Source organism: Chrysochloris asiatica, unplaced genomic scaffold (genome assembly GCF_000296735.1).
Source record: "Chrysochloris asiatica unplaced genomic scaffold, ChrAsi1.0 scaffold00041, whole genome shotgun sequence".
Classification (NCBI taxonomy): domain Eukaryota; kingdom Metazoa; phylum Chordata; class Mammalia; order Afrosoricida; family Chrysochloridae; genus Chrysochloris; species Chrysochloris asiatica.
In genome coordinates, this window is record NW_006408559.1 from 8,934,368 (window position 1) to 8,960,890 (window position 26,523).

Below are 26,523 nucleotides of genomic sequence, written 5' to 3' on the forward strand. Positions count from 1 at the left end.
AGACACTTGAGTGGTATACAAAGGAATGTTGGGAAGCATGATTAGAGAAAACTTGTAAGCCCGTCTTCAGCCTATAACTGATTGGAATACCTTAAAGGAGTTCTACAAATTGCCCAGTAAAATAGACCTTGTGCAAAGCCTTTACAGAGTATAGGACCTTAGGTGGAATCCTGAGTCCCATCCACAACCTTGTGAGACATTCCCACTAGAAAGGACAAGCAGACTGAACAGCTACAGTGACAGAAGATACATCCTCATGATGAACCTGACCTATAGTCAGAGCGGTAGTTACTCTAAATACCAAAAGAGAGGGAAAGAGTCTTCAAATCAAGTTTCAATGCTATCCACTCTGTGCACAGGGTCAGCAGTTCACAGCTGCTCCTCAGAAACCCTATACAGGGTCGCCATGAGTTGGGAATGACTCAACAGCACTTAACAAAAATGAGCAAGATACTGAAGGGCACAGTAAAAATCAAAAGATGGAAGGAATCCCCAGAGTTACCGTACCATAAAGAAATGGTCAACTTTCATACATTTCAAGAGGTAGCACATGACCAAGAGCCAATTACTGAAGGTGCAACGGAAGGCCTTTGCAAAAAAACAAGGCTCTGGGAATTGAAATCTTTCAATAAACTGATGTAGCAGTGGCAGCACTCACTTATCTATGCCAAACAGTTTGGAAGACAGTTACTGATTAGTAAAGATTCATATTATACCCATTCCAAAAACAGGTGACCCAACATAATGCAGAAATCAATGAGCAATAACATTAATATCACATGCAAGTAAAACAGACTACAACAGTACATAGACAAGGAACTGCCAGAGGTTCAAGCCAGACTCAGACAAAGACATGGAATAAGGGATATCACTGTTCATGTCAGATGGATCCTGGATGAAAGCAGAGAATACCAGAAAGATGTTTACCTGCGCTTTATTGACTACGCAAAGCCTTTCAACTGTGTGGATCGTGACAAGCCATGGACAACATTGCAAAATATAGGTATTCTGGACACGTAACTGTTCTCATGAGGAATTGATACATAGACCAAGAGGCAGCTATTGGAGCAGAACGGGGTACACTGAATGGTTTAAAATCAGTAGAGGTGTGCTTTGGGGTTGTATTCTTGTATCGTGCTTATTCAATCTGTATGCTAAAGCAAATAATCAGAGAAGCTGAATTATATTAAGATGACATCAGGATTGGAGGAAGACTCATTAACAACCTGCTGATATGCAGATGACACCACCTCACTGAAAGTGAAGGGGACTTAAAATATTTACTGATGAAGATCAAAGACCACAACCTTCAGTATGAGTGGCACCTCAATGTAAAGAAAACAGAAATCCACTTGACCAATAATTGACACATCATGATACATGGAGAAAAACTGAAGTTGTCAAAGACTTCATTTTGCTTGCATCCATTGTCAACACTCACAGAAGCAGTAGTCAAGAAATTGAATGACACACTGCATTATGCAAATCTGGCGAACAAGACCTCTTTTAAAGTGTTCAAGAGCAAAGATTTCAGTTTGAGGACTAAGGTGCGCCTGACCCAAACCATGATGTTTTCAACAGCCTCATATCCTTTTGAAAGCTGGACAAAGAATAAGGAAGACCGTAGAATTGATGCATTTGAGTTATGGTGTTGGAGAAGTATATCAAAAGTACCATGAACTGTCAGAGAACAAACAAAACTGTATTGGAAGAATCAGCCAGAACGCTCCTTAGAAGCAAAGATGGCAAGACTTCGTCTCTCATACTTCAGACATACTATCAGGAGGAATAACATGCTAGCTAGGCATAGTGGAGGGTCAGTGAAAAAGAGAAAGACCCCCAATAGGATGGACTAGCACAGCGGCAACAACAATGGGCTCAGGGTTAACAATGATTGTGAGGATGGTGCAGGACTGATCAGTGTTTCATTCTGTTGTGCATGAAGTTGTTAGGAGTCGTCACTTAACAACAATCTTACCAACTCATAAAATGTCTGCAGTGCTGTGCAAAATCTCATGTCATCTGAAACTTATGTTTTCAAAGGACTACTCTTACTGCTGTGTTAACAACAGTGTATAGAGAGCAGGCATAGAAGAAGGGAAACCTGCTGATGCCAATTATCTAGCAAGAGATGATGAGAGAATACAAGGAGATTGGAACCAGAGCAGTTAGATGATGCTTTGAGGCATCCTGGAAAAAGAGAAGACTGGTCAAGAGAAGCTGTTTTTATGAGAAAAAGAAAAGAATGCTTGCACATTGATGAAGAAGGAACACTTGATGCACACCAAGAGGAGAGAATTGTGAGAGAACAATAAAAACAAGAGGCGATGAGATAAAATGCACCAATTTGAGGAACTGGAACTCGGCAAAAGCACAGACAATTCATCTGTAATAACAGAGGGATGGCAAAGTCTGTGAGGGCAGACACTGTAGGTGCACAGGTATGGAGGAAGGTATAAGTAATCCGATTGCTTCTACGTTCTCAAGGAAGCAGAACCACCCACCAACCACAGTGAGTAGGGGGAAGCTGGCTGGAAGTTTGAGGAGAAAGGCAAAGGGATAGCAGAAACCATGTAGGAAAAGAGAGACTGAATAAACTAATAATACAAAATGATGGCTAGATAATACGAGGGTTAGTCCAAAAGTACTGCTATTGGAGTTCCAGTTCATACTTGTTGTTGTAAGTGCCACTGAGTCAATTTCGACCCATAGTGACCCTGTATAGGGTTTCTGAGGAGCAGCTGGTGAGCTTGAACTGCCGACCTGGCAGTTCAAACGGCTTTGCAGTCTGGCGCATTAACCCACAGCGCCACCCCAGGATGAGTTTATTTCCTGTGATCACGATGACTGCAGACAAGCGCTCTCAATAACGATGTTTCAACATCGTTACGAGTGCCTTCAAACAAAGGTCCAATGAGAACAATGGTTTCTGAGGTGATTTCCAGAACCAGTTCAATTCAAGGCAGAAAGGTTAGCTCAGAAGGTCATGGCAACTGTGTTTTGGGATTTCACAGATTTTCTCAAAGGACAGAGGACAATCCTAAAGGCTTATTATGAAAAAGTTTTAAGAAAATTGCAAACTGCGCTGGTGAGAAAAAGTCCAGGAGAGTTGTACTGAGGTGGGGTTTTTCCATCACAAACAATGCACCTGCTCATTCTTCAAGGATAGCAAGGGCTGTCCTACCAGAATTTCACTGGGAAACCACCTTACCCCATCCACCCTACAGCCCTGATCTTACCCCTTCAGACTTTTTTTTATTCCCAAAATTCAAAGAACATTTCAAAGGAGCACAATTTGAGCCTCTCAAGATGCCAAGACGGACATTCTGACATGGTGTACATGAAAGAGTGCAGAAGTCTTCAAGGAAGGGTTTCTTCTTGTTATGTGCCGTTGGGTTTATTCCGACTCATAGCGACCCTGCAGAGGACTTCCAAGGAGTGGCTTAGTGGGTTTGAACCATCAACCTTGTGATTAGCAGTCCAATGCTTAACCTACAGTGTCACACCCCAGGGCTGTTGTTGCTATTGTTGTTACGTGCTGTTGAGTTGGTTCCAACTCATAGTGACCCTGTATAGGGTTTCTGAGGAGTGGCTGGAGGGTTTGAGACACCCACCTTGTGGTTAAAACTGACCGTGCAGTCCAGTGCTTATCATAAAGTGTCACACCAGGCTTGTTGCTGTTGTTGTTAAGTGTTGTCAAGTCAGTTCCTTCTTGGGAGCAGCTGAGTCAAGGGTCCCTGACCTTGGGTAGTTTAACCGAAGGACTGCAACTGAACAGCTGTGGTCCAGAAACTCAGGCTGCTTCCAAGTCTAGTCCTGCTCCTGAGGAACTTGCAGGGCTGCCTCAGGGGGCTGCCTCAGGGGACATGGAACTTGCAAAGTCTTTCCCTGTATTTACCTATGTCCTTAGGCTTGGCCTACGCAACATTCTAGCTGCCCTAATCAGTGTTCCAGCTAGCTACCACAAGTTACAGTTTTTCTGATAAAGTTCCGCTTACTGCTGGCTCCTTCAGTACAAGATGATCTTGTACTCCTTACCCTCCCTCCAGCACCTCCCCTTGAGCTGTGTATATAATAAACTCGCTGCCTTGGTCAGTGTCAGAGTATCTTTATCAGAGTGCTGTGACCCACCTGGTCCCATCTATAGTATTTTCAAATGTGTCTCCTGTCTTTCTTTTTTATTTCTCATCTCCCATCGCCCCTACTCAGGTTTAATCTCTCTGTGCAGGTAGTGGAGAAAAGCCAATTGGCAAGTTCTGACTCATAGCAACCCTATATAAGGTTTCCAAGGAGTGGCTAATAGGTTTGAACTGTGAATCTTGTGGTTTAAACGGACTTTGCAGTCTAGTGCTTACTCTACAGTGTCATACCGGGGCTAGAGAGATGGAAACACCACCTTCAGAAGTATATAGACATAAATGGGGGATATGTGGAAAAACAACAGTTTCACAAACTGGTAGTTACATTTAATAAAGATGTTCATGATTTTGCAGCAATACTTTTAAGACTTCCCCTCATACTATGGGCTAATTGAGATTTCTTACCCTAGTGTAGTGCTGTGGGTTAATGCGCCAGACTGCAAATACGTTGGAACTGCAAGGTCGGCGGTTCAAGCTCACCAGCTGCTCCTTGGAAACCCTATTCAGAGTCGTTATGGGTCGGAACCGACTTGACGGCACTTCACAACAACAACAAACATGAATTTGGAGGACTGCTGGTGTGGCACTATAGGATAAGCATTGGACTACAAATCAAAAGGTCAGCAGTTGCAACCTACCGGCTGCTCCTTGGAAACCCTGTACAGGGTCTCTGTGAGTTGGAATTGACTCACTAGCACTTAACCACCACCATGAATTTGGTGTCCTGGTGTGACACTATTGGATAAACACTGGACTGCTAATGTCAAGGTTGGCAGTTCAAACCCAGCAGTCATTTTCTCGGAAACCCTGTACAGGGTTACTGTGAGTTGGAAACTAACTCAATGACACTTAACAACATCAACAACAACCATAAATTTAAAGCTGTGGTTTTCTTCAGTCACATTCAGCTGTAGGCCTGCAGTATTCAGAGTCAGGTTTAACTAGGACTGAGGCTTTGTCAAGTTAATTATAAAGAAGCATGACAAGAACAGGGAAGTTGAAGACATATTTGAGGGAATGACTATGATTGGTCATCAGATGTAAAATAGGTGAGAAAGGAAGAAAGGAAGGCACAGAGGGGCAAGGGACAGCGAAGAAAGGAGACTCAGTGGACTGGGCATACCAGTGAGGTACAAGATTGCTGAGGTGAGTACTCTGTGAAATAAATGGAAACAACAGCTGGGGGTCAGAGAAAGGGTTGCCTGAAATCGAAATCATGGAGGGGTTCAAACTATCGGTGACAAGGTGTAAGACTTTAAGAGAGGAGCAGTTGTTAGAACAGGAGCAGTCAAGGTATTAGAAGAACAAATTGTGACTTAAGTATGACCAAGACTTAAGAGGCACAGTGTTGCTGAGAGTGACAATGGACTAGGAGCTACAAGATTGAGAGAGAGAGGAAGAACATTATCAAGCACAGAAGGATTTATAGACAGAAGAACAGAGCACATCTGCCCCATCATCTCCAGGCTCAGAAGAACCGAGAGCCTAACTCCTGCCAGTGGAGGTCAGAACAGGGAAATGTGGTCTCTGTGCATGGGACTCCCTACCGACCCTTAATGATGGATTATATGAAAATAATAATTGAATACTCAACATTTAAGAGGGCTGCAGAGGAGGAAGAATCCTCAGAAAAAGAAGAAGTAGGGGAAATGTTCAGGGGGAAAAAAATCCAGGGTTGCAGGAAATGCTGATGAACTGTGAACTCCTTTGGGGGCACAACAGCAAGACTTCAGGGGTTGGAGAGGAGTGAGAGAAAGAAAAGTGTGCAGAGCCTGGTGGGGATTAAAGGGTGACACATGAAGGGCCACCTTTACTGACATAAAAAGGGATAAAGGACAGAATGAGATTAGTCCTGGTGGAGAGTTCAGGCAAGCAGTGGTGTTAAGGCTGGGAATGGTGGGTGGAGAGGGGGTTAGAAGTAAGGTATGTGGAGTTCCCTGCCAAAGGAAGACAACAGTCTAGAGAAGCATGCTCCTAGTCTCAGTGCAAAAGATTTTCCCCTTGAGCACTCATGAAGCCTTGCAAGGAAAAATGAGTATTTTTATAAAAAGTACTTTACACCTGTAATATATCTGCAGGGTTATTGTAAAGCTATTAAAAAGTAGTAATATGAGTAGCGTAGTGGTTACGAATCGGGCTGTGAACCTTAAGGCCAGCAGTTCGAAACTACCAGCTGCTCCGCGGGAGAAAAATGAGGCATTCTGCTCCCGTAAAGATTTACAGCCTCGGAAACCCTGTACAGGGTCGCTATGGGTCGGAACCGACTCGACGGCACTTTGCAACAACAACAACAACAATATGAGGAGCCTAGAACAGTACCTGGCATCTATTAAGTGCTCAGTATAAACTTATACTAGCTAATCAGATGTAAAATATAATAATTACACTCATTCCTAAGTTAGTAACATGGTTAGTTTTGGTTCCAAAGACCAAGTTGTCATGCACAAATCAGCATTATACAAAAATGGAAGATGACCACATCACAGCCAAGCTGACACATCACCTCAACCACTCACGGCCAGCGTCACTCTCACCTTGCATCCTGGCATTCATCAGTGTCAGGCATACATCATTAGTGCACAAAATGCCTGAACAGATTTTTACTACTGTTGTAAACATGAAATGTCAGATGACAAGAGAGTCCGTAAGGGAAGACATATGACACCTCTGAGAGTCAAAACCCAATGTGGGGGCCTTGTTCTTCCAGGTCTTAAGTTTTCTACCTTTGACAAAGTGCAATCTATTGCTCTCTATTAGAGGAAAACATTTGAATTGTCCTTCTATGACAGGTTTCAACCTTTACACAAGTTCCAATTTTCACATATTTTACAAAAAGATTCATTTTGCATATTCCTTTTCTCAGCTAAATGGATTTCCCCAAGTAAATTCTAATGAAATGGACTCTGAGAAAATGCATTTCAAGAAAGAGCAGAAAGAAAGTCAACTATGAAGTGTCAATCAATCTCAGAAACTGGGCTCTCGTCCAAAAATGAATCACCACCAATATTTAAGCTCCTCCTCTCTCCATCCACTCATCTAATTTTTAAAAGGAAGAATAATTTATTCTTTCAATAAGCATACAAAAAAGTTCATTGAAAAATTCCATTGTCTTCCAGTTTTATTTTCCACAAACTTCATGAACCCCCCTCATATAGTCAGCACCTGTTATGTGCCAAGTACTCTTCCCAGTGCCTGGGATACAGAGAGAACAAAACAAACATCCCTGCACAGAGATAAACAACAATGTATATAATGAATAAGAGTTATAGTGAATGGGAGGTGCTGTCAGAGAAATAAAACAGTACATGCTGAGGAGAACAGATCAGGATTACTACTGTAAACAAATAGTCAAGGTAGACCTTATTGGAAGGGTGACTATTTGAGCAAAGGCATGAGGGAGCTGAGGTAGTCAGAGGTTATTTGATACACAGGTGTTGCAAACAGAGGAAACAGTCAGGGCAAAGGCCTTTCCATTTAGTTCTTGCCACTATGATAGTCTTTCTTTTTTTCTTTTTAAATTCTATTTCCTATTTCCTCTCTTCATAGCTCCAATTCCATCTCTACCTCACTCTCAGCAGAGGCTGATAATGACACCAGCACCACACAAAACAGTTAGCATTTATCAAAGGTCTGGATTCCTGTGGGGGTACTGCAGGATCAGCATTGGACTGTGAACTGCAAGGTCAGCAGTTCAAACCCACCAGCTGCTCCTCGGAAACCCTCAACAGGGTCACTGAGTCGATTCCAGAATCGATTCAAAGGCACTTAACAACAAGAACATCTAAAGTTTACCATGTACTACACAGTTCTAAGTGTTTCTTTAAAATCAAGTAATTTATCCTCACAACTGTTGATAAAATTGGTTCTACTGTTGTCTCCGTTTTACAAGGGAGAAAACCGAGGCACAAAAAGGTTAAAGCAACTTTCCTCAGGATTCACAGTGGCAGAGCCTTGGCAAGGTATATGAGATTATAAGATCCAAACTATCCACGTTTTCTCATCTCCTACCAAAAAAATCTTTCAAAATACATTCAGTAGCACAAAAACTATTAACATTTCTATACTTATCATTTTTACAGTTTCCTGACTGTACGTGACTGTATAGTCACCTTCCTTACGTCCCCCACCCTCAATCTGCTTTACATTCCCCAAACCAAACCATCTGTGGTCTAGTGAATTCCAGCTCATAGTGACCCCTTGTAAGATTTCCGAGCTTGCAAATCTTTAAGAGAGCAAAAAGCCTCACCTTTCTCCCACAGAGTGGCTACTGGGTTTGAACTGCCGATCTTGCAGTTAACAGTCCAGTGCTTATCCTCCAGTGCCACCAGAGCTCCTGAATTGTTCTAATGTGGTAGTGATTATCACAGTTTCAAGCCAAAGGACCCTTTCTCCAAGTCCCATTCTTCCTGAATGCAGGCTGGGATTCTGGCAACCCCGTTCCTCCTTTTTGAAACGTCCTTAGCTACCCAGAAGCAACAGGATCCTGGGTCTTCCTATCCCTCTCTCTCGTGGAAAATCCCTTCGTTTTCCAAGACATGTATTCCCATCTTTCTTCGACCTCTCTCCAAGTGTTCCTTGAATGTTGTTGTTGTTGGGTTGTCATAAGCCGATTCCCAATCATACCTCTTAAAAGTTATTGTTAGCTGTCACCAGTTGGCCCCCGATTCACAGCAAACCCACACACAAGGACTGAAAGTTGCCCTGTCCTGCGCCGTGCCCCTGATCGGCTGCAGACCTGAGCGTTGTGACCCACAGGGTTTGCACCGGCTGATGTTCACCAGGCCTTGCTTCCCTGCTCATCTTTGTCTGAAGCACCACTGAAACCTGCTCAACATCACAGCATCACTCAAATGCCTCCAATGACAGGACAGGCAGAGCTGTGCACAGGTGAAGTGGCCCAGTATGGCCTCTGCTCCCCAAAGGAAAGCAAGAGCTCTACCACAGAGCCGTCACTGCCTCCACTCCTTAAAGTCAGCTTTGGTTTGACCCTTTTAACATCGCTCTTTATGTTCTCTCAGAATCTTCCTGAAGAGTCATTCACCCAGAAAATATTTACTGAGCACCCACTATCTACAGACAGTGTCTGGGACACTTGGCATAGATGTTGATGTTAAGGGCCGACAAGTCGCTTCCGAACTCATAGCAACCCTGTAGAAGGTTTCTGAAGAGCAGCGGTGGGTTTGAACTGCTGACCCTGTGGTTCGCAGTCCAGTGCTGATCCTACAGTAGATTGGTCACTGAAAAAAAATCATCTGTCCAATAAAGTCAAAATAATTCTATGCTATCAATGAAAAGGTAGCACAGTAGTTTCATAAGATAAGCGATGGTATGCAAACTACAAGGTCAGTGGTTCAAGGACACCAGCTACTCCACAGGAGAAAGATGAGGCTTTCTGCTCCCACAAAGATTTACAGCCTTGGAAGCCCTATACAAGGTCGCTGTACATCAGAAGCTACTCAACGGCACTTAACAACAATATCATCCCGGAAAAACTATCTTGCCTGAATATTCTTTTAAGAATTGTTGTTGTTGTTGTTGTTAAGTGCCATCCAGTCGGTTCCGACCCATAACAACCTTGCATAGGGTTTTCCAAGGAGCAGCTGATGAGCTTGAACTGCTGACCTTACAGTTCAAATGGCTTAGCCGTCTGACGCATTAACCTATAACGCCACACCAGGACTCCCTTTTAAGAATACTCCTCCTGTATTCCTGAGTGTTTTGGTATGCATCCCTCCCCCCACCAAAAGACAAAAAGAGGGGAGAAAAGATAAGTCCAAAAACGAATGACTACATAAAAGGTAAACATTAATACTAAGTGCAAATATAAACATTCATATCACAAAGAGCAAACTATTTAAAGTAATGGTACATTAAAAAAAAAAAAGAATAAAGTAACACACATATTTGGGTCAATTGTAAGAATTAAAGAATAAAATTTCAGACACTTCAAAAAAACAATACTACTTCCATGATTACAATACAAACACAAAACCTACAAGGATTTCCCTCTTACCAACCATATCTAAAATTTTCGGCTTTAATTCAAAGCATTTCACAATCACTTCCAACATATTTATCCAAATTCATTTCCCATGACAGTCCTTTGATTACCACCTCAAACACATTATTTGTGTTTCCAGCTGGTCAAATAGCTCCTTAAAACATATGCCTACTACCCAAACATTAAAAAAAAAAATTGGAGATAAAATGTTTTTAAAATGAATGCTCCCTGATGCTTTAAAATACATAATAGTAGCAAGCAGTTGTTATTGTTGTTGTTGTTGTTAGTGCCTTTGAGTTGGTTCCGACTCACAGCAACCCTGTAGAGGGTTTCCGAGGAGCAGCTAGTGGGTTTGAACTGCTGACCTTGTGATTTGCAGTCCATGCTCCTACAGTACCACACATGCCAAACACAATTCCAGTCACTCTACATACAATAACTCATGTATTTCACACAACCACTCTAGTATCCCCAGTTTATGATGAGGAAGGAAAGAGTCAGAGAGGCAAAGCAACTTGTCCTTGGTGGAACAGACAGCAAGGGTGGGACCAAGACCCATGCCTTGTCAATCTGGCTCCAGAGTTGGTGCTCTTAACCAGCCCACTCCTGCTGCTTCCTCCCACCAGGAGTAACAAATAGAAAGACGGAGAGTTCAAAGGACTTGAACTGAAAACTATGTTCACATATGAAAACTTCAAATGTGGAAGAGCAATAGTTCCTCATATAACATGATAAATTTTAAAAAACATAGAGCTATACAAACAGACAGCATAATCTCTAAACATGAATGCACCGCACATTATTTAGCAATCCTTAATGCTGCTGAAAATATTTGCTGGGGCATGACAGCAAGCGTTCATGGCGACACATGACTAATGAGCGCTCTTTTGTTAGCATGACTATATTAAAGTATCTTACTGTCATCCTTGTTTTCATCAGGTTCGAAACAGATTTCAATAGAACTCAAGGAATGTTTGTACCTTAAAGTCTACCATCTTTACTTTTTGGAAGCAGGTCCAGTAAGACAGAAAAGATTTTAGTAGAAGTTAAAGATAAATGCCACAAACCAGCAAATTTATACAGGCAGGAAAATATCAAAAAGATGTTTACCTGTGCTTTATTGACTACGCAAAGGCTTTCAATTGTGTGGATCATGACAAGCTAGGGACAATATTGCGAAGTATGAGTATTCTGGAACACTTAATTGTGCTCATGAGGAATCTGTACCTAGACCAAGAGGCAGTTGTTCAAATAGAACATGGGAACACTGAATGGTTTAAAATTAAGAAAGGTGTGCGACAGGGTTGTATTCTGTCACCATACTTATCATCCTGTATGCAGAGCAAATAATTCGAGAAGCTAGGTTATAAGCATGGCATCAGGATTGGAGGAAGACTCATTAACAACCTGCGATATGCAGATGATACAACCTTGCTTTCTGAACGTGAAGAGGACTTAAAATATTTACTGATGAAGATAAAAGAGCACAGCCTTTGGTATGGATTGCATCTCAATGTAAAGAAAATAAAAATCCTCACCACTGGACCAATAAACAACATTCTTATCAACGGAGAAGACTGAAGTTTTCAAGGACTTCATCCTTCTTGGATCAACTATCAACACTCACAGAAGCAGCAGTCAAGAAATCAAACGACGTATTCATATTGCATTAGGCAAATCTGATGCTCACGACCATTTTAAAGTGTTGAAGAGCAAAAATATGTCAGCTTGAGGACTAAGGTATGCCTGACCCAAGCCATGGTAATTTTCAATAACCTCATATGCATGAGAAAGCTAGACAGTGAATAAGGAAGGCCATAGAAGAATTGATGCTTTTGAGTTATGGTGTTGGAGGTGAACATTGAAAGTGCCAAGGGCTGCCAAAAGAACCAACAGATCTGTATTGGAAGAAATGCAGCCAGAGTGCTCCTTGGAGGCCAGGATGGCCAAACTTCGTCTCTCATACTTCAGACATATTGTCAGGAGGGTCCAGTCACTGGAGAAGGATATCATGTTTGGTAAGGTGGAGGGTCAGAGAAAAAGAGGAAGACCCCCAGCGAGATGGATTGGCAAAGTGGCAACAATAGTGAGGTTGGCCCAGGATTGGGCAGTGTTTCATTCTGCTGTGCATAAGGCCACTATGAGTTGGTACTGACTGAATGGCACCTAACAACAACAACAATCCTTTAACCTATCACCAACTCTACGGCTAAAGGACCTTTTAAAAGGTTCCAATGGCGCTGTAGGATCAGCCCTGAACTACTAACCACAAGGTCAGCAGTTCAAACCCATCAGCCACTCCTCCGAAACCCTCTACAGGGACACTATGAGTCAGAGCCAACTCGAAGGCACTTAACAACATCAAGGACTCATTTAGTAAATCTTAATGCGATGAAAGACCGAGATTCTTCTATAAAACAATCTTGGACTAACACAACACTAATAAATAAACAATATCATTAATATCACAAACAAATAAAATTTTGCTGAAGATAATTCATAAGTAGTTGCAGCAGTACATCAAGGGAGAACTGCCAAAAGTTCAAGCCAGATTCTAACTTTCATCTGAAAAGAATGTGGATCAAGGGATATCACTGCTGATGTCATATGGATCTTAGCTGAAAGTACATAATACCAGAAAGATGTTTACCTGTTTCATAAACTATGTAAAGGCATTGGACTGTATGGATCATAACAAACTATGGATAACATTAAAAAGAACGGGAATTCCAGAACACTTAATTGTGCTCATGTGTAACCTGTACATAGACCAAGAGACAGTCATTCAAACAGAACAAGAGGACACTCAATGGTTTAAATTAGGAAAGGTGTGTGTGAAGGTTGCATTCTTTCACCAAATTTATTCAATCTGTATGCTAAGCAAATAATCCAAGAAACTGGTTTATATGAAGAAGAACTAGGCACCAGGATTGGAGAAAGACTCATTAGCAACCTGTGATATACAGATGACACAATCTTGCTTGCTGAAAGCAAGGAGAACTTAAAACACTTACTATGAAGATCAAAGACCACAGCCTCCAGTATGGATTACACTTCGACAAACAAACAAAATCCTCACAATTGGATCAATAGCAACATCAGGATAAACAGAGAAAAGATTTAAGCTGTCAAGAGTTTCATTCTACTTGGACCCCAATCAACTGCCATGGAAACAGCAGTCAAGAAATCAAAGGATGTATGCACTGGGAAAATCTGCTGCACAAGACTTCTTGAAAGTTAAAAAAAAAAAAAACAAAGATGTTACTTTGGGGAATAAGGTGCCCCTGACCAAAACGATGGTATTTTCAATTGTCCTCTATGCATGCAAAAAGTTAACAACGAATAAAGAAGCCTGAAGAAGAACTGCTGCGTTTTAATTTTGGTGTTGGGGAAGAATACTGACTATACCAAGGACTTCTTCCAGAAGAATGAACAAATCTATCTTAGAAGGACAGCCAGAATACTCCTTAGAAGCAAGGATGGTGACACTTGGTCTAAGTACTTTGGACAAGTTATCAGGAGGGACCAGTCCTCCTGGAAGGACATCATGCTTGGAAAAGTAATTCATCAGCAAAAAAAGAAGTCCCTCAAGGACACAGACTGATACAGTGGCTGCAGCAATGGTCTCACACAGAGCACTGATTATTAGCATGGCACACGACAGGGCAAGGTTTTATTGTGTTGTGCACTGGATCACTATGAATTGGAACCCACTTGACGGCACCTAACAACAAAAACAATGAATGAGCAGATGGAGAATTTCATAACTCTCATTTCCTTCCCCTTCCCATTTCCCCTGCTCTTCCAGCAAAGAAAAGACAAGAAGTTGTCAGGCTTTGAGCTGGAGAGATTAAAACAGACTAGCATGAACAGTGTCACAAGTCTGATTAGATAAAGTGTTAGCGGAGTCCTGCTATGACACTGTAGGACAGCACTGGGCTGCTAACTGTAAGGTCGGCTGTTCAAACTCACCAGTTGCTCCTGGGGTGCTAAGAGTTGGAACCAATTCGAGGGCACTTAACAACAATAACAACAACAAAGTGTGTAGGCTTCCTAGCTAATAGAGACAACCTAAAGCCTGAAGTCAAAGCCAGCCAAGAAGCAGGTGCCATCAATGTGTTAGGCAAACACACACAACAGCTGTGAACAGAATCTGACGTCTTCTTCACTTTATTTTCTGCCTCTTCTCCTCTGCCTGTTTATATACTGCACATGGCCTCCTGGCAACCCTTATCACTCTCAAACCTACTCTCCCAAAACCAGCTTCTTCTCAACCACTGTATGAATGAAAAATATGTACAACTATTGATGGTTTGACATTGTTTCAAGTTAGTCTCTAATTCTGAAACCATCTAGGAGGGATTTTTGGAGTAGGATGCCGTTTTCTCTTCCTCCTCCCATCCTGACACCTGCAGGTGGTCCATAACACAAGGGATTAAAAGACAATTTCTTAGGAAAAAGAAAAGACAGGTTGACAGTTACCACTAAGGACGTTCTCAAACACTAACTAAGGGTCTCCTACATTTTCCAAATATGAAGGAGTCCTGGTGTAGCACTTTAGGATAAGCACTGGACTGCTAACCACAAGGTTGGTGGTTCAAACCCACCAGCCATTTCTCAAAAACCCTATACTGGATCACCACTATGAGGTAGAAGTGACTCCACAGCACTTAACAAAAGCAACAAATTCTGCTATACAGAGTATCTGATACATACTTCCCTCCCACGGATACAAGTACGCTTCAAAAAGTTCATGGGAAATGGAAATGGAAGGATAATGGCATTTTTCCATGAAATTGTGAAGCCCCCTCATATTGGCAGTAATGAAAGAGATGCAAGTCCTTCTTCTCAAGGTTCTTTTTGCTATGCTTGAAGAACAAAGGAAAATCCTTAGATCTTACATACAAAATTGACACATCAGGGTCTCAGGGAAAACAAATGCTAAGAACGCAATAGCTTTCCATTCCTGCTGTTGTCAAGTGCCATCGAGTCAGTTCCGACTCATGGCAACCCTGTATAGGGTTTCCAAGGAGTGGCTGGTGGGTTTGATATTCTAGTAAGCATATTATATAGCACAAATAACTGGCTAAATAAAGAAGTGAAAAGTATCAAAAATAATTCTGTCGTGTTACAAGGATTAAGGAGGTTTTAGGATAGAGAAGTCAATGAAAAACAAGGCATTTTTCAATAATGTGGACCATCATCTTTATAATGAATATTTCCTGAAAACATCGAAAATCCATGACACTCAGCTAGCTCCTACCTTTCACAATGTTGTTATTGTTGTTAAGTGCAATCGGGTCAGTTCCAATTCATAGCAACCCTGTATATGGTTTCCAAGGAGTGGCTGGTGAGTTGGAACCTCCTACCTTGCAGTTCAAACCAACCTTGCAATCCAGTGCTTATCCTACAGCGCCATAATAGAAGGTGAGAATATCACTGGGGTAGGTACATTAAATTCAATCCAAAACTTTTAAGCACCCCGAGCTTGAAGTGTTTTTAGACTCACTGAGATCCAGCTGCTGACTACCTCAAGGGGGAACGCCTGTGGTCGTAAAGCCAAAGAAGAAACAGCAACACAGTACGGTGGTGGGTGCTGTCACATGACCATGTCTAAGGTTCCCGAGGCTGTAAATCTTCACAGGAGCAGAAACCCTCATCTCTCTCCCACAGAGCAGCTGAGCTCACACTGCCAACCTTATGGTTCTCCTTTAGCACCACTAGCTACCAGTAAGTACTATCATCAAATGTTTACCAAGCCAGAACATAGAAACCTACTGTTTTTCCCTAAAGCATGCTGCACAGAAATACACACTACATGTAGAGAACTGGCTTAAGGAAGGGTCAACAAACAAACAAAAAATACTTAAAAAAATAACTTCCAAGAGTTTCAGAACCTAAAAATAAAAATTCCAAACAAAACAGATATAGCTGGTGTTTAACAAGACCTTTGTAAAAACAAAGCAAACCAAAGAATGAAATCTCATTTCACAATGTCCCTACATTCTTCAGCACAGTGACCTGACCTCATCCCTTATAAGCAGGGGGTTTGGAGTTGGCTATATTTAGTCGCCTGATTCATCAGAATTTTCTGTCATTGCCTCTGTTCTAAGCCCCCCTCTACTTTAAAGGTGGTCCAATAATATAGGCTGGTGATGAGTTATTCAAATACAGGAAGTGATCTAAAATCCCTTCTGAACTTACACATAAGACAATGAAGTACAAATTTGGAGGATAAATTATAAAGTATTAATATTCCCACAGAGATTTACAACCTCCTGTGAACCACAAGATCAGCAGTTCAAACCCACCTGCTGCTCCTTGGAAACTCTATACACTATGAGTCGGAACCCACTGAACACCACTTAACATTACTATCAAGTAACAAAGACTATATGTTTATTTTCCAAACACTTACTTCCCAGTGAATGAGTAACTAAAATTACTTGAAAGCAGTTTTCTACTTAAATGTTTTAGATTGTTATTTGAGTAATCATGCATCCCCTCCTTCCCAAAAGGTGGGCGTAGCTAACAAACTGCAGTTTAAGCGACCACACTTTCTCTGTCTTCTGTTCTCCAAAACTTTGGTGACTAGAAGAGACTGAAAAGAAGATGGAATCTATTCGTTACCAAAGCCTGCAAAATTTTCACTCTAACATCTCTCAGAATGGCCCCTTCCCTCAAACTCTACCTTTTAAACTCTACTCAACTGTCAACTCCAAAAATGATGCACACTACTGAAGAAGCAATCTCTCTAAAAAGCACTTTGCACCATGTCGTCTCCTGCCCCCCACCAACCTCTAATGGCTCTTTATTGCTAAACAGATCCAATTCAACCTGACACTGAATACACCTTCCATAATCTAGCATTACCCTACTTATACAAATTTATCTGACACAGTTCCCAGAAATGAGCACTTCATTCCACTGAGACTAGACTTTTGACATCCCTCTCTTATCATGCTGGTCCCCCCAACCCAATAAATGATTTGTTCATGTTTCCATCACCCACATGGAATGCATGGAATGTTCTCCTTCTGCAGATGCTGACTAGACAGATAGCATCCTTCTTCTTGAGTCAAGTCCATGATCTCCAGATAGTTTACCACTAGAACGTTAGTCAAAACGCACTCCTAGCCAGACAGATGGGACTCACACTGAAGGATTTCTTTGTATACTGCCTTGGATCATGTTATTTATTTTTATTACTATGTGTTCCTAGCAACAGAGTAAATTCTTAGAGACTGTGCCATTTTCCAAATTGTTGTTGGGTGCCGTCAAGTCAGTTCAGACTCACAGTGACCCAGTATAAGGTTTCTAAGAGTGGTTGGTGTGTTAGAACTGCCAGACTTGCTGTTAACAGTCTAGTGCTTATTCCACAGTGCCACACCATGGCTCAGTTTTCAAATCATGAATCTATAATAAGCAATTTAAGACTATAAGCTGACTGAATGCGTAAGGGAGGGAAAAAGATATTTTATTATGTCAGAAGATTTTTTAGTACAAATGAAATAATGGCATGACAAGGATTTGCTTCAAAATAATCCAGCACAAAGAGGAGGGAGGGTAAGGAAGGTTAAAAGAAAACAAACACTCATCGCCATCACATCAATTCCACCCTATAGGGCAGAGGAGAACTGCTCATTTGGGTTGTCAAGGCCCTAACTCTTTACAGAAGCACATAGCCTGATCTTTCTCCAGCAGAGCACTCAACAACACGGTCAGCAGCCCAACACTGCTACTACAGCTCCTTAGGTAAAGTGGTGGTTATATGCCACAGAGTCAGTTCTGACTCACAGCAACCCTGCACAGGGTTTCCAAGGCTATAAATCTTTGATGATGGTGATGGTGGTGTGCAATGGAGTCGGTTCCGACTCAGAGTGACCCTGTATAAAGTTTCTGAGGCTGTAAATCTTTATGAGAGCAGAAAGCCTCGTCTTTCTCCTGTGGAACAGTGGGTAGTTTCGAACTGCTGACCCTGAGGTTAGCAGTCCAATTTGTAACCACTATGCTACCAAAAGGAGCTCTGGTAGCATAGTAGTTACGAACTGGGCTGCTAACCTCAAGGTCGGCAGTTCGAAACTACCAGCAGTTCCGCGGGAGAAAGATGAGGCTTTCTGCTCCCGTAAAGATTTACAGCCTTGGAAACCATGTATAGGGTCGTTATGAGTCGGAACCAACTCCACGGTACTTAACAACAACAACAACATGCTACCAAAAAGGAGCTCTGGTAGCGTAGTGGTTACGAATCGGGCTGCAAACTGCAAGGTCAACAGTTCAAAACTACCAGCTGCTCCGCGGGAGAAAAAGAAGGCTTTCTGCTCCCATAAAGATTTATGGCCTCGGAAACCTGTACAGGGTCGCTCTGAGTCGGAACCAACTCCACGGCACATAACAACAATAATATGCTACCAAAGTTCCTTTAGGTAAAGTAAGTGGGGGGTATAAAGAAGTCAGTTTGGCCAACAGTTAGTCATCTTTGAAACTGAGTGATGGCTACATGGGATTCATGATACTATTATCTACTCCGTATTTATTTAAAATTTTTCACAATTAGAAGTCTTTTTTAAAAAACAGGCTAATACTGTCTTTGTTGTTGTTATTGTTAGTGGCCATAGAGTGAATTCCAGCTCACGGCAAGCTGGCCTATACAGCGTGGAACTGCCCCACAGGGTTTTCAAGGCTGGGACCTTTGGGAAGCAAACTGCCAGGCCTATCTTCCAAGGCATCTCTGGGTAGATTTGAATGTCAACCTTTCAGCTAGTGGTCAAGCACTTAACTATCTGCACTACCCCAGAGACTCCTTTGGCGGTGATAGTGTGCCATGGAGTCGATTCCAACTCATAGCGACCCTGCAGAGGGTTTCCAAGGCTGTAAATCTTTGTTGTTGTTGTTGTGTCCTGTGGCGTCGGTTCTGACTCATAGCGACCCTGTACAGGGTTTCCAAGGCTGTAAATCTTTATGGGAGCAGAAAGTCTCATCTTTCTCCCGTAGAACTGCTGGTAGTTTCGAACTGCCAACCTTGAGGTTAGCAGCCCGATTGGTAAACACTATACTACCAGAGCTCATTAGGGACTCCTTTACTTCATTTAACATGACAAAATCAAAATACATTACAACATTTTGTTTCCCCAAAATGCCTAAGTCTCCATGAGATTGAAGTACTATTTTCTGGAAAGACACAATGATAGGGTAATGCGAACCAAACGCTTATCCAGGAATGAATAAACTGGCTAAGAAATTTCAAATATTTGGCATAATGACAATGTATCTATTTGTTGCTGCTAAGGACTGCTTGTCCCTCTGATTATTTCAGCCAATAGCCAGTTTTAAAACTCAATCACTGGTTTCCCCACATCACTTTATTCTCCTAAAAGCAATCATACAACACTTACTTTTTAATATAGACATTTTATTCTTTTAATTATACTTGATCATTTGCCTTGACTCTCCCCGCATAACATCAAAGCTAGTTTTAGTCATATACATCAATCTGATTACTGTGATTTCCCCTTCTATTCTATATTTTGTTCAAGTACTCAGAGGGTAAGATCCTAGTTACCATGTTGTTGTTGTTGTTAAGTGCTGTTGAGTCGGTTCCGACCCATAGCGACCCTGTACAGGGTTTCCGAGGGTGTAAATCTTTACGGGAGTAGAAAGCCTCATCTTTCTCCCACAGAGCGGCTGGTAGTTTCGAACCGCTGACCTTAAGGTTCGCAGCCCGATTCGTAACCACTACGCTACCAGAGCTCCTATACTAAAAAAAATTTTTTTAAGCATTGTTAAGTTTTTTGAACAGATCTCTGACGTGTACAAATAGCAATACATCATCATCTGCCCATCACCCAGTGCAATTAAAGTTTAAAACTGGACAACCTCCTATATAAATAAGAGTTTAATGATAATGAAACTAGCCTCACAAATACTCTCCTTAGGAGAAAAACAACTCATACTCAAAATGCCTTGGACTTGTGCTATCTTCAACATTCGGTTTCCCTCTAAGTGATCATCTTCTTTTTATTAGCATACGAGTTCTTCCTTCTGATATGGACTACTACAGGAAAAGTAATCTAAAAGACTGCAATTGTCTCTTCTATAAACAAGTTTATGATTAAGAAAACAACTGGTATTTACCACATACTCTTTTCTAATAAAGGGACATACTATGAGACTGAAACAACTTTGAAAGTTCTTTTAGGAAATAGCAAAATACCTGATTAAAATAATGTCATGCGTACCTTCTTCCCTACATCACAGAAATAGTTCTGCTTTTATGGTTTGTTTATCCTGTCGATGTTTCTGATAAGTGCAGTTGCATCAGCTCCAACTCATAGTGACCCTGCGTAGGATTTCCAAGGCTATAAATCTTTGCTGGAGCAGAAAACTTCATCTTTCTCCAACAGAGCAGCTAGTAAACCCAAACTGCTGACCTTGTGGTTTGCAGTCCAGTGCTTATCCTACATAGCCACCACACTCCTCAAATTTTTATCCTTACAATCTTTAAAGATCAGGAATATTGCCATATCTTATACAACAATGGGCACTTACACATTTCCCCTAAGATCACTGGGGTAACATACAGTTTATAATCTCAGAATGTGTTAACAAGTTTTATCTAACACATGCTATTCCACTGAGATGAAAACCATTTACAAGTTCCATTTAGATTTAGGAAATCCTTTGAGAAAAGTATGTAGTACAGTCTAGTTATACTATTTCTAGAACAGCAAAAATCTCTATAACCTATTTACTTCCCTCCCATTTTTCTTCAGAACCAACTGAGTTGACTCTTGAAACTTTCTTCACCAAAGTCAAACAGCACTAGACTTACTGACAGATGACTGCATTTTCTGCACAGGGTGGAATTTTCACAAACAGTGGGTTACGTGCTGAGCAGCAGCTCAACCACAAGGTCAGCAGTTCAAATCCATCAGTCACTCCCGGAGAGAAAAAGGAGGCTTTCTGTAAATCTTGTAAAGATTTACAGCCTCAGAAATCCTATACAGGGTCATTATGAGTCAAGATCAACTTGATGGTGGTGGATTCATCTCATTTGAAAGGAGGCCTGATTATGCAGTGGTGAAAACACTCGGTTGATAACCAAAGGGTCGGTACTTTGAACCCACCAGCTACTCCAAGGGAGCTGGATGAGGCAGGCCGTCTGCTTTTGGAAAGGTGACAGCCTTGGAAATTCTACAGGGCAGATCTACTGTGTACTATAGGGTCACTAGGAGTTGGAACTGACTCGATGGCAGTTGGTAGGTTTGGTTTGGTTTGGATTCTCAATTATATAAATGTCTATAAAACTCCTAACAGTGCATCTAAAGAAATTCAATCCAGTATCATATGCAGTCATATGAAAAAAGGCATACATATAGGATCCTTTAATTTTTAAACCAGGAGTAAGAAAAGGCTCCAAAAATAAAGCTGCTAAAAAAAAAATTTTTTTTTAATTAAGCTTCTAAAATTGAGAAGACATTTTTTCATTCTCTTAAGAATAGTAAAATCATTTTTAAAACAAAACTCTCCTAATGCAAGTTCATCCTTAAGCAATCCCTTTTTCTTTAACAAAGTAATCTGCACTGTTTGCTATAACTGGAACTCCCATTTAGGCTGAAGGTGAAAGGCATTACAAACAATTTTATGTTCCTGCCATTTGATTCTAAATGTCTTATTCTAATGAAATCAAAGATTTGTCTGTATAATTTTCTAAAAAACAAATTTTACAAGAAGCCAACTTTAAATAATTCGTTTGTTTGTTTTTTAAAAAATCTCCCTTTAGAAATAATCCATTCATTGCAAGAAGTCAAACTATGACACCTGACAGAAGTATTACAAAATATCAAAAAAGACTACAAAATTATGAAGTTGCAATATTCATAAGGCCACGTGTGAAAACATGACCCACACATATTTTTAGAAAGCTCCCTATTTCCTATCAAAATGTCAAAGAATTTGCCAGGTATTCTTTCAATAGACTAAAAATCCTAAAGAGAAATCCACTTTAACTGCAATGGGCTAAAGGTGTCGTGGGTTAATGCGCGGGACTGCAAATTTGGTTTGAACTGCAAGGTCGGCCCTTTAAGCTCATCAGCCGCTCCTCGGAAACCCTATACCGGGTGGCTATGGGTCAGAACTGACTCAACAGCACTGAACAACCATCACCACCACCACCAAGAAGTATAAGAGTCCTGGTATGGCACCGCAGGTTAATGTGCTGGAATGAAAAGTAGGTCTGAACCACAATGTCAACAGTTCAAGCTCACCAGCTGCTCTTCAGAAATTCTATACAGGGTTGCTGTGGGTCAGAACCGTCTCAAGGGCACTGAACAACAACAACAACCAAGAAGTATGTTGTTGTTGTTAAGTGCTGTCAAGTCGATTTCGACCCATAGCGACCCTGTACAGGGTTTCTAAGGAGCAGCTGGTGAGCTTAAACCACCGACTTTGCAGTCTGGCACATTAACTCACAGCGCCACACCAAGACTCCACCAAGAAGTATGGAAGGGACTAAATGACTCGAGGAAATATGTAATGAGAAAAAATACTTTTACAAAAGAAAAAATATATTAAAATAATTGGTCCCCCTCTGCCAGACAAACTCGTCTCCTAAAACACACTGCTGACAATTTGGCCAAGTAAAAGTAAGACAGCCACAAGTTTCTAAACCTGTGTGTATTCAGCTTGTTCAAACTGGAAAACTGCTCCAATACTATCTTACAAAGAAAAATGAAGCAAGTTTTACTCCAAGTTAAAGCTCAACTATATTAAATGCATCCTTACGGATAAACTGTGAGTAAGTAGGATTACAGCAAAAAATATCTTGACTTACAATTCGGACTAGATGTTCTATATAAATTGCTTCCTATTCTCAGTAGAGTATGAATTTATTTAGCCTCCCCCAATGGGTTTAAGTAGCTCAGAGGCAAAAAGAAGTTTTATAAACAGTTTTTCTAACCGTAGTTTACACTCGGGGTAAGAGCGCATCTGTCACAATCAAGTGCATATAAATGCAAGATTCCTGAAGTTTACAGATAAAATTAGCAAAAATCCAATGAACCAGCAATGCGCAGAAATGACTAAGGATGACTGTGTGAACTTGCTTTTATGTTTAAAGGTATTATTACTTTTGCAAGTAAAAGACAGTGGTGCATGAGATAACTACTATGACATCAAACATATTTTACAGATACCTTAAGAACACAGAGTCTTAGCTGCGTTTAAACTTGAGATGTAAGGATCTGATCCATGTAATCCTATTTGCTTTTCTGGTAACTCTTGATTTCAGAGTGCGTAATAATAACAAAAAGAGCTCTGGTAGTACAGTGGTTACGAATCAGGCTGCAAACCTGAAGGTCAGCAGTTCAAAACTACCAGCTGTTCCGCAAGAGAAAGATGAGGCTTTCTGCTCCCGTAAAGATGTGCAGCCTCAGAGATCCTGTACAGGGTGGTTATGAGTCGGAACCTATTCCACGGCACATAACCACCACCACCACCAATGACAGCAAAGCCATAATGCCATTTGTCAGCACACTGTCATTTCTTATTTCAACAAAGCATGGGCATTACAGGCCAACTCTTGCTTCAAGTCTTCTGCTTTTCCATGTAGTTGACAATGCCAGTGAGTGCCACCAAATGCACGCATGTGCACAGCATTGTCATCTCTTTGCCCAGCCCCCTTCTTTGCTTTGGAAACATGAGGGATTTAGGTAAACTAAAGAAATTGGTGTAAAGTGCTGTCTAGTCGGTTCTGACTCATAGTGATCCAGTATTAGGGTTTCTGAGGAGCAGCTGGTGGATTTGAACTCCCGACCTTTTGGTTCACAGCCCAATGCTGACCCTCCAGCACCATACCAGGAGTCCAGCCAAAGGGAGAGTGAGGTTGTTTTGTTTTTCTTTTGTATACATACAACGGGTGAGTATTTCTTCAGATAACTACCATCCTAAAAGTGTCAAGTCAGAACTTCCCAAGAGCAAAAACACTAAGTAAATCTGGTATTTGGTGGCGAGGAAATTTCCACTTAGACCAAAAAGAAAGTGTCATCAATTCGGTGGAACATCAGAGTACCACTGTGCGAATAGTACCGCATCTAAAGAAAACAAAAAAATCACATGCAGTTGCTTGCGGAGTTCACCGAGCAGTCTTGGGTGCGCACCACACTTATCTTATTTTGAGAGATGCTATTCACGGGCACATTAAGTGGCCCGGGGAGAGGCCATTCAGAATATCACTTAGGAGCATGGGGACACTAGAGGGGAAAAAAGAAAACAAAAAGCCAAGTCCCAACAGAGCCGGTAATCCACACGTCACGTCGGTCACCGAGAGCCAAGCGAAGACGTCCCTCCCCGAGAACGTCTGTCTCCCCGTTCCCCACCCGACTGCTCAACTTCCTAGACTTCACAAGGGCCAACGCAGGTCTCCCCCTTTGGCTGGAATGGTGCTGGGAGAATCTGAACAGGACGAGAGGGAAGGGACCAGCCGAAGGCTGCGGAACAGGTGGCTCAGACGGGGCAGCAGCACAATCCAGACACTTGAGGGGCAGCTGGAAGATGACAGATGTGGTCAAAGGCGACACTGCAAAGCCGAAGGCGCTCAGGCCAGGCAGACAGTCCGGGGACTGGTGGCCAAGCAGGAGAGGGGAGCAAAGGGTCACTCCGGGGGCCGAACCCGCGCCGCAGGATCAGTGGACACGGAGCGGCGGGCTGCCCCGACAGCAGCCCCGGGATCCGAGGGGCAATGATGGCTCTGGTCTCGGGGGCCCGGGGGCAGCGAGGCAGCGGGGCTCCAAAAGCCCGGAGCTCCAGCCCACACGAGCCGGAGGGCAAGCTGGAGGCGAGCAGCCGCCCTGGTTCCCGCTGGAGGAAATTTCCCAAGGCGAGCCGGGCCCGCTCCCTTTTCCTGATGGTAACTGCTGTGGCGTAGAGGGGAGAGGGAGGAAGAGGAGGAGGAAGACCCAGCAGCAAGAGGGTGAGGATGAGGCGGGGGGTGGGGAGGGAGGGTGCGGCCTGCACAGTCCCGGTGAAGCCTCCGCTCTCTAGTAGCGGGTCAGCCCGGGTTTCCCCGAAGCCCAGCCCCGCACAACTCACCCGCCTGTCGTGCCTCGCTTTTCCTGAAAGCCGACTCCGCACGCCGCCGCGTCCTCGCCAGAGGCCTGTGAACGCGAGCCGGGGAAAAAACTCTTCACAACCGGGCCTGCTTGCTTCAGCGAGTCCGACCTTTACGGCTGAGAGAGAGAGACTCTCAGCTTTCGGTGGGTTCCACAGCCAGACGGGCCACCATCTTACATTAGGGTAAGACTCCTCCGGCCTGCTGTGCGCAGGCGCACGCCGAGCCGGTCGGACGGGGCGGGGGAGGGGCGGAGGAGCTGTGGGCTGCCCAGTGGGCGGTGGCGGCGGCCGCTCCTACAGCACGCTGGGATTTGTAGTTTTTCAAGGGCCGCTGGCTAGCGGCGCGCCGGGAGTTGTAGTTCTGGTTGCGAGGGCGGCCGGGGTCGCCAACCTCACGTGGTTGCCGAGTTGCTGTCGCATTTCTTCGTATTTTCTCCCTGGTTGGCCCGCGTGTGCCGCTGTGTTGTCATTTAGCTGGAGGTTTCCGCTAGTGGTTCTGCGTCCTGATTGTTTGCTGAAGTGTAGGAGACCAAAACTTGGGGCGACTGGAACGATTCAGGGGCGCGGAGGACGCCTCTAGTAGGCCCCGCCCCCTTTAGGTATCTAAAGGGGCGGGACGGGCAAGTCATGCCTCGAGGAGCGCGGGATTTGATCTGGGAAGAGAATTTGGTGCCAGTTTGCTTCTGTGTACGGATAGTGAGGACCTTTGCATTTTTAGAAGGAACCGCATTTTGTAGCAGGAACCGTGCTATTTCCCATCCTCAAAGTATATTTATCTCCGGGAGTAAAATACCCTAAATTGTCCTGTGCAAGAGAACCCAAGACCCATGATGGCAACTATAAAACCCTGTGTTCCTAAGGATGTAAAGTTGAGAATATTAAATGGACTTTTTATAAAGTGCAAATTATTGCTGGTGTCAGGAAAACTTAATGTGAGTCAAATTGACAAACTCCGCAAGCCTCCCAAAGAAACCAAGAATGCAGCTGCGATACTTAAGCTTGCCGGGCTGGGGATCCTGCCTCGCCAAAGCCCATCAATGTTCTGGTCCCTCCCGCGTACTTCTTGAACTCTGATGGAAGTGTTGCACCGAGCAGTCGTTCTTTGCTTATTGCAACAAATAGTCTTTGAGATCCCCTTGAACATGTGCATTGAGGTGGTAGAGAGAAGGGAGAAGGCAATCGAAACAGACGAAAAGATGCATCACAGCTATTAAAGAAAAAGCTTAAAGCAAGGGGACTTGAAAAAGATTGTCCATGAACTTAATGTCATGCTAA

At 42.7% G+C, this 26,523-nt stretch overlaps 1 protein-coding gene across 6 annotated transcripts in view; it reads right to left on the reverse strand.

The window, feature by feature from the left end:
* The window catches only part of CNOT4 (CCR4-NOT transcription complex, subunit 4), a 158,164-nt gene extending 132,702 nt beyond the window's left edge, over positions 1-25,462 (reverse strand). For all 6 annotated transcript variants that reach the window (XM_006861153.1, XM_006861151.1, XM_006861152.1 and 3 more), the window contains exon 1: positions 25,228-25,462. The gene's annotated coding sequence lies outside the window, so the exon portion shown is untranslated. The remainder of the gene's footprint in view (positions 1-25,227) is intronic.
* Between the last annotated feature and the right edge of the window lie 1,061 nt (positions 25,463-26,523).